The sequence below is a fragment of the Taurulus bubalis genome (genome assembly GCF_910589615.1).
Source record: "Taurulus bubalis genome assembly, chromosome: 20".
Taxonomy (NCBI): domain Eukaryota; kingdom Metazoa; phylum Chordata; class Actinopteri; order Perciformes; family Cottidae; genus Taurulus; species Taurulus bubalis.
Window position 1 is genome coordinate 7,020,399 of NC_136608.1, and position 12,122 is coordinate 7,032,520.

Below are 12,122 nucleotides of genomic sequence, written 5' to 3' on the forward strand. Positions count from 1 at the left end.
CAGGGAACCTTATCTTGCTTATAGGCCTGCCGACTGCAAAGTTATGTAAATGTGGACACACACACACACACACACACACACACACACACACACACACACACACACACACTCGCAGGCTGCAGAGGCGAGCAGAGTAAAAGTCTCTTGACTGTGAGCTAACCTGCGGAGATGCTATGTATTCACTGTGTGATAACTCACACTGCTTCGTGTTTCTCGTGCATTGTGTTGTCACAAGTTGAGAAAATGCACGGAGACATGAACGCACTCAGACATGAAGTATTTGCATCTTCAAGGATAAACTATATCTACATGCAGATTGCATGTGGGCATATCTCACGGGGGTTGATTGGCTTTCATCTTGTAAAACATTTGCATCAAGGACAAAGAGTTCAATGGTTTATTTGATTAAGCTTCAAATAAAACGTGTTCAACCTTGCAGCAGTGTTAGCAACAGTCACTCCCTACAGACAAAAAAATAGAACATCCACATCTCCCGCTTGGTCATTCCGTGGTCATGGGTGTATTTTTAGAGACATTGTGGCGCCGACCCACGCAGATCATTTGACTAATCACTCGTAATACTGCAGCTCTTTGCTTTTATTGTAACGTTCCTTTAATCCACGCTCCTTTAAAAGCAGAATCTTCTGCACAGACGGACCAGCTCGGGTGAACTGGAAGTGCTACACAGGTTCCGGTTATCGGCATGAATGAGTTTGTATTTCTATGGCTCTTAACAAAAACCAGTCTCTCCTCATTTGCACTTCGCTGTAGAGTGTCACTTCACATGTAGTCACACTCTCCGCTCTGGAGGACACTTTGTTATTGCAGAGGAAGGTATGAGAAAAATGTGTCTGTACTCTCTGCTCTCCACCTGTAAGATGAAACAGGTGTACCGGAGCAATATGGAGGGCAGCCTTCAGTATGGTATGTTCCTCATGCACGTGTGCGAAGGTGGGTGGAGGGGATGCGGCGAAGGTGTAGTGGCTGTAGGGATATCGAGTGGCGGCGCCATGATAGATTTGTGTCCTGTCCAGGGTTTTTTCCTTTCACCCAGTGCATGCTGGGACAGGTTCTAGCCATCACACCGATCCTGGATGTGAAAAAGAGACGAGGGATAAAAATACGACTCGTCATCACTCCTCTTTCACACACACACCTTGGGCAATCTTTATGATAACGCCCCTTACCGCCACACACTAAACAATGCATTCAACACACAGTATGGATCCCACAAGTGTCTGAATGTATTATGAAGAGATAAATCAAGGTTTAACAAGACTTTGCCCTGAACAAGGACCAGTAGAATTACTAAGTGTAATCATTTTGCTCTCTTGATGTGATTGAACCATTTGAGCAACAAGCGAGGCGGTTGGCCAACCAGGCGTGCTTGGCAGGAGCCGTGGCTTCACATATGAACACGTGCAATGCAGTTGTTCACAGCTCTCATGGGAAATCATCATCAGGGCCTTTATTTATGTTCCCCAATCCTTTGATCCGTGGATGTAGAGGAAACGGCGAAGGGAGGGAGCAAAAGAAAAATGGCCTGTGGCCCGCTGACGAGCTGTCATTGTCCACCCTGCTCCTTCTCGCTTCTTTTTCTCCGTTTCGCCCCTCCTCCCCAACCCGTCTCTCTTTTTTCTCCGCGTGCCTGGGATGCCTCCCATTTTCTTTTGCTCTAATTACTGCCTTAGCAAACTGTGTCAGCGAGCCGAAATAGTTTTGATGAGGGGTCCGGCTGCGTTTGCATCTGTAATTTGATGGCTTTCATTGGGGACACATAAAACCAGACACACCAGAGGGTACGTGACCACATCAGAGCCGCGGGGTCGGCCAAGGTTATTTTTAGCCCCAACGCGCTCGTCCGGTGGCAGCCACATCATTTTGGTAAGCCGCTGATTGAAATCGATCCAGCTTGGTTGAGCTGGTGCTCTTTGCCGGGGAAATCTGAGGGCCTGAAATTGTCATGCGTTGAGCTGGGGTTAGATTCCTCAACATGTGTGTGAGGACAGACATGTATTATGTTCTCTGCTGTAGCTGTGTCCTTATGAAAGGGTGCACTGCCTCAGAGATTACCTAGTCAAAGGCCCATGCGTGCAAGATGAAAGGCAGATTAGCTAGAATGCAAAAATAAGATGACGTTACGAAAATAGTGACCTTTGACCTTTGAGAGCCCAAAGTGGAGGAAGACTCTAATAGCTTATTAGTTGTGTCCAACCTTCCTCTTTTATTGAATCCTCTTCTGTCAGAGGAACTGCTTCACAAATAAACAATGCTTTGCAAAAGGGTTATGAGAGTGATATCTAAATGCAGTGTGATGGTGAAACACAGTGAGAATATGCTTATATTAAAATTGATTTTCCTTTGAGAGACCGCCCCTCCGTCACTTGTACTTACCCTGTTGAGGTCAGGTTAAAGCATGCGTGCTGCATGAAGGCCAGATCGCTGTATGGATTACTGTCTGGACTCAGCGTTATGTAACAATGTCAGGTCCCAGTCAGCCTGGTAATCTGGCAGCAGCATTGCATAACTGTTCATTAGCTCTTTCCACTCATTCCCTCACACCTTGACTGTTCACACGTCTCACAGGGTAGGGGTTCTCAATCCTTTTGGGGAGAAGCTCCTCATAAGGCCTTTGCAAGTGTTTGAATTCTAAAACCTTTAAATGCGTATGATTAGCGATAAGGAGCCTCTGAAGACACATGATACATCTTGGTCCCCCAACGCTGTTCTCAATGGAGCCAAATTCGAGCTGTGGTCATATTTTCTCAATTGAGCTCGTTTGAGTTTGCCGTCGCTGACTCAAATGTTTCTCCATGCTCGCCAGCTGGCTAGATGGCTAATAAGCCGAGCTGGGCAGCGGCAGCATCGGTTCACTGCATCCGGTTGAAGTGGCTGATTAAACGTTTTTAATTATGGCTAATTTCTTTCAGAGTGCCGTGGACCCCCGGGGGGTCCCCGAACCGCACTTTGAGAATCCGTCATATAGGCCATATAGGTTTTTCCTCACCATTCATGCAGAATATTCTGCCTTCCTTCATTTCTCAAGAAGAATATTTAGCATAGATGTACTCCGCTGTTAACAAAGGGAGTGCTAGCCCAGGGTCATACGAGTGTGCATGTGTGGGCGTGTGTGTATTTTCTGTGCCAGCCCGCCAGGCAGGAAGTCAAATGAGGTAAAATCGAGGGAGGAAAAATAGTGGTTTTTAGATTGTATTAGATAACATTTATAGTTTTCTGGGTATATTTTAGCATTTCCTCTCCTTCTCTCGACATGTAGGACAATAATGATCATTGTTGAGTTTTATTCTGTTGCAGCATGTAGCAGCTCATTTGATGTCCTCATTGACATTATGACTGTCAATTAAGCCCTAAAGCTCTGGGACTTGTCTTTCCAGCACACACACACACACACACACACACACACACACACACACACACACACACACACACACACACACACACACACACACACACACACACACACACACACACACACACACACACACACACACACACCTTGTTCTGTAACCAAGCTTCTTCTATACAATACTGCAGGAGGGGACAGAACAGGCTGCAGGGCTAGTGTAGGAGATTTCATAAAAACAAACCGCATTTGATCATTTGGGTAGGAACAAGCTTTTATGGCGTTATGTGAGGTTTTGGGTTTGAATATACAATGTAAAACTGCTGGCAAGCCGCCCAACTCCGAACTGAGGCAGTAAAACATTTTGCAGTTGGAAAGATTAGCACAGTTTTGATGGAAAAATTCAAAACAGGTGCTAGTTTTCATTACCGTCCCTCTAATAGGGTCTCCTTAGGCTAACCATGTGCATTCAATTTGAGCTATCAAAGCGCCGCTGCATGTTTGATTTAACAATTGACATAAACGGTTTACATTCCAAATGGAGTTTTCACCTCTTATCCTCATTAAGAGATTGTTATTTACAAGTCAATAATCACTTTCGAAGTCTATTGCTCCAACCGGTTTAGAAATCTTCCCCCAAGCAGCTGCGTTGGTGGTTAATCCTCAGTGGCAGAGCTGCCGTATATACCATCCTCATGCTGTATACATGAAAGTTTCAGCTAAGTGCTCCACTTCCCTTCAGCGACTTGATCCATTTAACTGCCCAACCCTGTCTTAAGAGGATACTGAGACCAAATCCTTAAATCCCCAAGGCCCACGACCCCGGGAGCAGCAGGCCAGAGATGGTCCAGCGAGCTCTCAGGGTACCCTGCATGTTCAAGATATAAGACGTAGCTCCTGTTTCACTCTAATGAGATGAATCCAGGTAAAGACCATTATCCTTTTTTACAGATGTCCCTTTTAAAAACGTGTACCAATCACAAAGGACGGGATGTGGAGGAAAAGAAACAGATGAGCATTTCTTTTGTGGTTCCAGTCAAAGGGTTCACCATCGGGGCAAGGTCCTTGGTGTTTTTGTACTTTTGGTCCAGAATGTTTTGATATGGTTAAAGAATAGGTTTGACCCATGGCTGACACTGATGGAAATATTGAGCGGCATTGCAGAACCAAAATGCAGGATGTGAATGCGGCAGTACTGGAAAAAAGAGATATTGTATGACAGTTGTTGTTAGTTGTATTTTAAGCTGTAGATATAATTATGGTGTATGCATGATATGAAATGTAATCACAGATAAGGAATTCAGAATAACTGCAGATCTGGAAAAGTATTTAACAAAAAATAAATAAATGAAGAAATGTTTTTGTAATCCTATTTTCTGACATATTTTGGTTCAGGTCTCATTTATTAATTAATTATATCAGTACATAATATTCTGTATACACATAGTATAATTATTGTTACATACAGCTGGGAGGTACTGACAGAAATGTGATATGAATATTAATAAATCCATGTAATTAATACACAATTGTAACCCTTGAATTCCCAACTCCAGTATGCTTGTCAAAAAGTTAAACAATTGCATGATGTCTGCGTGTACTATTTTGACTGTGACCTGTTTCAATCAGTTTAAAATGCCTTTTTCAGTCATAACCAGGATCATACCATCCATTGAAAACGTTAAAGTCATGACTTCAGTATTTCATCAGTATTTTCTCTGGGCTTGTTTGGGGAGTAACGAATAATTGTTCAGGCTTCCCTCCTTGTTTCTGGCACTGGTAACTCACCAGCTCCCTGGTTCTCATTTGGCGTCATCCAGGAGACTATGGTTTATTTTACTGGTCCAATAATTTCCTTATTAATTTTTCACGTCTGTAGTTTGATTCTAATTAAAGGGAAAGTGATGTTTTGAGACATCTTTTAAAGTTATAATTCAGTTAATTGAGCATTTGTTTATTCCTACCAACCAGGTTGTGACGGAACATGTTTATCTGGGAAACGGGGTCTTCATTGACTTTCTCTGAGTTCATACATCATTAAACAACAAAGACTAGACACCAGAAACCATCCGTATTGAATCTCTATTCAATTGAGCCACTGGTTATGCCGCCGCACAGGATCCTGTCACGACAATTGGTTCCTGTCTGCCCTTTGGCCCGCGTTCCGAGTGATCCGATTGGCCGGCTGCTGTGACAGGCATTGTGCTGACTGTGTGTCTGTGAGGGCCGGGCTCTGGCACATGCTGCCTGGTCAGCAGTCTGTGCACACACACACACACACACACACACACACACACACACACACACACACACACACACACACACACACACACGGTTCAGAAGAAAACGTGTGCATGAGTCCTTATAGGCGCTTACAAACCCACACATAATTAAGCTGCTCATCCTTACACACCAGCGTTATGCAGCTTTACAATTCACAGAGCGTTATTGTTGCTATCTTCCATCTTTGCTGTGGTCACATCATAACTTATTCACCAGCATGGCTAGTAGCCACATGTCATTGTGCAGAAATGTAACCCTCAGGAGGCCCTAATCCATAGGTCCTGGTGTTATGACATAGTGACAATAGCGCGCAAAGCAGCTGCAGATCCCCTCGCCGCGACACCTATGACACCCGCACAATAAAAAGGTCCCCCTGCCCCTCCCCTGACGCTCAAACCCTTCACACCTGAGCGCCCACACTGAAATGAACTAAGCGGTGAGCGGAGAATGGAGACGAGGAGACCAAATTATCAGGTCTTCAAGCTCAAATTGGCTCAGTCGCGGTTTACATGATCAGGGTAATTAAAAGGTGTAAGGTGGGAGTGTGATTGGCAGCTTATCACCACTACGTACTAAAGCGAAGGAGGAGGTTTAGACTATGGACAAACAGGCCAATTCCCTTTTAGATGACATGTGTGTGTGTGTGCAATGAACGATAACGTGTTCCAGGAAAACAAGAAGAAATAAAGGAGTTTGAGAAGAGGAAAGCTTTTTTTGTCCCTTAAAGTTCAATGAAAAAATAATACAATGACACCCCTGCTTTCATTGATTTGAAGCAGCAATTTAGGACCTCCAACTTATGACATAACGATTCTGCTGACATGGATCGTGGTCCATGCCTACTACTCAATATGTGAATGATTTCTGTCACATTCATTGAATGTGCTGTAACTCTGTTACGTTGGTCATTCTGGTCACATGACACATATTGCTTCTGTCCATCCGGGGAGAGGGATCCTCCTCTGTTGCTCCTGATCCGATGTGAGGTCCTGGGACAGAGATGTCGTATGTGTAGATTGTAAAGCCCTCCGAGGCAAATTTGTGATTTTGGGCAAATACAAAATCAACTGAATTGAATTGAATTAGAAGAAATCGAAGCATCACAGGCCAAGATATTGGATATCCCAAAATGCATCACAGAGCAACTGAAGACAATCAACTACCGTGTTCACAGGCTCCTTAAGCAAACAGATCTTTATGTGTAAAACTGGTGAGGGGCGCCTTTAAAAGGGACCAAAAGCATCTGAGAAATCTCAACGGCAAAAAGGAACCGAGGAAGGTCCTTGTCTATGAAAGCGTTTCGTTTGGGTCTTTTGGGCTTCTGTGATAATACCGATTAGCATAAAGACCTTGATGCATGAAAAGTCACACTCCACTCGCTCCGATCCTCGCCAAACCACACACAGACACACACAAGTAGGGAGGTAATGAGAATTAATCGAGAAGCCTCCGAACCAGCGAGGAAATGCCTCCTAACGATGGCCCGACTAATTGCGTGCCAATGGGCTTTGCGTGCTCAGCAGTTTGAAATGCGAGACTCCGTTCCTCGGCTCTAATTGGTTAGCTTTTGCGTCGTAATCATAACTTCGCCAACCGAAACCGGCGCCTGTTGAAGATAACGCTTTGTGCTTATTGAATAATTATATGCATGTCCAATTACTTCGTGTGAATATAATGAGCTTTCGCCTGTCAATAATGGCACGCATAATTTCATCATCATGTGATAATGATGCGACTGGGAAGTCTTCAAATATTTATCTCTCTGGATGATGGGTGAGGACAATATGGCAGCGCTATTAAAAGATTAAATTACCAAATGTATATTTGTTGGACGGCAATTACACCTGTGAAAACACGTGCGCTCGTTAATTAGCAAATATTTTTTACACGTCTTCAAAGGTAGAGAATTAATCACTGGGTTTCCTTCTTGGCACAGTCGGCATCGACCACTCGTGTATTTATCCTCATAGGAACAGCGGTTAAATATGGCTGATTTGGTTTTAAATGATTCAGAACACAGCGTGGCATTATTCTCGCTTCCCACAAGAAGAAACTCATCTCCAATACAATACCTGTTGATTTTGGTCACATGTAAAAAGAAAAAAGGCAACGACTTCAATGCCATTTTGAATGGGAGGCGAAACAGCGTGTAGTGGGAGGACAAATACATACATAGAGGACGAGTGAAGCAACATGTATGTATCCTAAAGCAAATGTCATGTTAAGGCTCGCAGCGACTCGTTGAACACATGTGACCTTTCAAAGCTATGAGGAGTCTTACGAGACATAATATGCAAATAAATGCCTCTCTGTTCCTCATTCCTGTCTCTTTCTCGGATGGAAGTGCAGATGGATTGTGGGTAATTGTGGAGGGCCCTCGAACTGGAGGTAATTACGGTCGGGAATGCTTACAGCTGAGAGCAGAGTGAGAAGCCGCGCGTTGGCATGGCGACCGGCAAGGTGTTAATTATTTTCTCTTTTTTTTAAAGCGAGGGAGGGATCCCTTCAAAGGGGAAGAAACACCTGTAAGTAGAAGCCCCGCTTCTCCTCACATCGCCTCTATTTATTGCCGTGCTCTCCTACAGCTCTCCTGTATTTTGCACGGCCGTTTCTTCCTCACCGATCGAGTCTCCCCTTCTCATCTTCTTCGTTCCTCACCTCTGTACTTTGGTCTCTCTCTCTTTCTTTCTTCTGCTAAAGGTTAAGGTTTTTATTTGGCCATTGGAATGTTTGGTGCAGGGCTCTCTGAGTCACAGTTTTGGAAAAGAAAATAAGTAAATAAGAAAACACACTATAACAGGAAAGAGAACAAATATAAAATATGAGAACACTAAACAAAATATGAAATGCTTGCTCCCTTTCTTGCCCAACCGGATCTACTGGAAAGCACCAAGAAGAACAGAGTGCAACACAGTGTTTCCTTCTCATTTGGCCCATGTCCAACCAAATAGTCCCAGAAAGGTATCGGTGCAAACTCCTATCCGGTCGTTCCATCTGTGAGTTCTGACTTTTGGCGAACCAGGAAATATGGACCAGGAAATACATTTAGTTGGTTATTGATTCTGAAAAGAAAGTCTCAGGGTTCCTGGAAAAGTTTCCGGTAGAGATAATGTTAAAGATGTGAGAGATGTTAATCTTGCCACAGCAACACTGGTGTGTTTGTGTTTGTACAGATGGAATTCGGCACACCTGCCCTTCTGGAAGAATCCCTAATTCCCCATTCCTGGTCTAAATAGACGTTTCAGAGAATCCCAAGCAAAGTTTCAACACAGCCAACATTTATAATTAACCATTTCCTTTCACGGTATTATTATATAAAATACACTGCACACGCTTGAACCTCATAGGGAGAAACATGTTTGGAGACTCTAAAACCTACGAGTAATGTATTCAACAGATAACCGTGTCCTGCTAAAATAAATAATTATCTCAAGAAGGCACTACATTGGATTTTCTTTTTTGTATTGTCTTAATTAAAACAACTTAAACACATATCTATTTGGCTTTTGGGTGGAATTCAAAGTTTCAAGCAACAAAGAATTTCAAGTTAAGAATGGACTATTTTAATGGAACAAAAACAAGCCTTTGAGTGTTAGTCATTCAAGTGCAAAACATACTCCCTGCATTGTCTGGCTGTCGACAGTTTTTTTCCATAATGAAATGATTTCTCTGGAATTGAGGCTCGGGGGAAAGATACAAATCAGTAAGTTATTTCTATGAGTAAATGCACAGCAAATACATTGAATAGTGTTTTGTTGGAGCATTTGTAATACCCACAACACGAGAGAGCTTCATAACATCGTGATTGTTTTTACCCCACTTGCCACTTCTAATTTGAGTGATGGGCAAAGCCTGCTGGGCCGGTGTGTCCTCCCCTATTCTTCCGGCTCTTTAATTGGTTCGTCAACAGGACCCCTGCCTTTGTTTGTCCAAGACCCCAGAACACACACGCACACACACTCGCATGCAAACATGAACATATACGCACACACACACACACAGTCCCGGCTCACACACACACTCACTCACACAAACACACCAAAACCAGTAGGGGTGTGTTACCACACTGACTGGGGCCAACTATTTCCAGAGGCCCCGGTCCCTCTCAGCTGATTAGGAAACTATGATTAAGGTTATCGCAATCTTTCCACAACGGAGAACACCTTGACTTTCACGAGCTGTGTTTGTCCTTCATCAACACTGCGATGGTGTGCAAATAGTCCCCAACTCACACTGCAGTGTCCAGTTTTCCATTCGGAACATGAACCACCAAAACAATCCACCCGCTGCCATGAGCTCCAGTACAGACAGTGAGTCTGGGCCTAACCATTGATTTGTGGAAAAAAACAATAACGGCAATACAAGCAATTGCTGATTTTTGTATACTTTTTTCCATCAAGGAATTGCAGCTGTAATGGAAAAACAAATGCAACACTTAATTGAAGGATTTGATCAAAAATACACATTCTTTTAGGTCTGAACCTTCTATTTAGGGACTTTACATAAATTATTAGGAGAGGAGAGGTGGTCAGAAAGGGGGGAGGGAGAGCAGAGAGCAGTAAATACTCTCATTTATCAATTTGTTTATTGTGTTGTTCTTCAGATTTATATTGTATTTCTATCTTCTTTTGTGAGATTTATCATCTAATAAAAGATCAAAGAGTTAAATGGTGGTGTCAATGTATGCCACGGGTCATAAATTAACTTGGTTACGTCTCTGTCTCTTAGCTTTTAGGTCTTGTTCTGTGTTTTCTGTCTGTAACTATGTGTTTCTTATGTTGCTGCTTGTCTTGGCCAGGTTTCCCTCGAAAAAGAGATTTAACATCTCAATGGGACTCTCCTGGTTAAATAAAGGTTTAAATAAATAAATAAAATAGCGGTGAGACGTCAAAGTAAAGAAAAGGAAGATGGCAAACTGTTGAAGTGCTTCTTCAGCTAGTTGGAGCTCCAACAATGAGACTGGAGCCCGGAGTGTTTTTTGGAAATCCATGGACGCGCCGAAAATGTCACGTTATAGCTCAAGTTACTTAAAAGCCAGTGAAGAGTGTTTGGACAAACATGTAGTTATTTGCACTGTAGTCCCCCTCCCTCTAATCTCTTACCGGCATACAGAATTAACCCCTGATTAAGAAGGCTGTGACTTTCCGCTGTTTGACCACTCTTGAGGTCACTGCTCCAAGGTGATCCCCAGCTTGCCGATGGATGTCCACCTCTCCCTCTGATCTTTTTTTTTTTCCGCTGGGAACTTCGCCACATGTGACCTGGGCAGGTAAAGTAATAGCAGGTCACTGTGAACTTTGCTTAAGAGAACACTAAAAGCAAATCTAAGCGAGATCACACGGCCACTTTAGTACAAAATGTCTCATTTGTCTCAAGGTATTTGATCCTTTCTTCCTTGAGTGGAATCATTAACAGAAAAATTCCTTTGGTCTCGTGTCACCTGGTCACTTTCAGGAAATGCGGATACTGTGTACTCACCATCTTTTAAGAAGCAGCTTCGCTATAAATCTGTGGAAAAATACATGTGCAATTTTAAAGTTCTTGCATGTTGATCTAATCGGAGTATCAGCACACACCCTGAAATAAAACCCTGATAGAAGTGAACACTGCTGTGCTGGTCAAACGCTGCAGTCCACCAACACGGTACATAGCAACATAAACAGTGTACGTCTGCGCACAGATTAGCACGGCGGTGTGAAAAAGGTCAGCAGAGGCTGGAGTTGATGAAAATACCATTACAAGGTTTCAGCCCGGAGAAAGTAATCAAAATCATTTCTGACCCAAAGAGATTTGACAAAAGCTGCAGCTGGGTTCTGCTGACCTGTTGAAACATCAACCACACTGGTAGATGCGGATAAATGGGAAATTGCCAAATCCCTTCGGACATACAGTCCTTTTAACCGCTTTAGTTATTAATAATTAGTAATTTGAAGATAACACAATTTTGGTAAGGTTTGGTGAGAGAAAAGAGATGGCGTTGCAGTTGACTAATTTGTAATTTCCAGCAAAAATGGTATACAACAATATAAAAGGTACCATTTTATATTGTTTTATATCATTTTTAAATAATGAACGTGATGTTGTGACTCCGATTCAAATTTTCATTCTCATATTGGAATGTCTTGTTTTTACAATTCAAGTATATATTCAAATTTAGAATATTCATTGATATATATGAGAAAAATCTGAAAAATCAGCTCAGGTGCTTTTTCCGGAGATCTGCATAAGTTTGGCCAACACAATGGCCGACTCGACCAAATACCAGCGGTGCTCGATCCGGTTCGTCTCTCAGTGGCATTCACGGTGAAACGTTACACTGTGACCACAACGCCGAGTGATCGTGGGACTTCGCCTAAGGTGCAAACGCAGACGGGCATCAAAGAGAACGCCGGCTTATGTCCCGTGACAATGCGTGCATGTGCATAAGAGGGCGATTGTCTGTCCGTGTGCTCACACTGTATGTCCTTGCACCTGT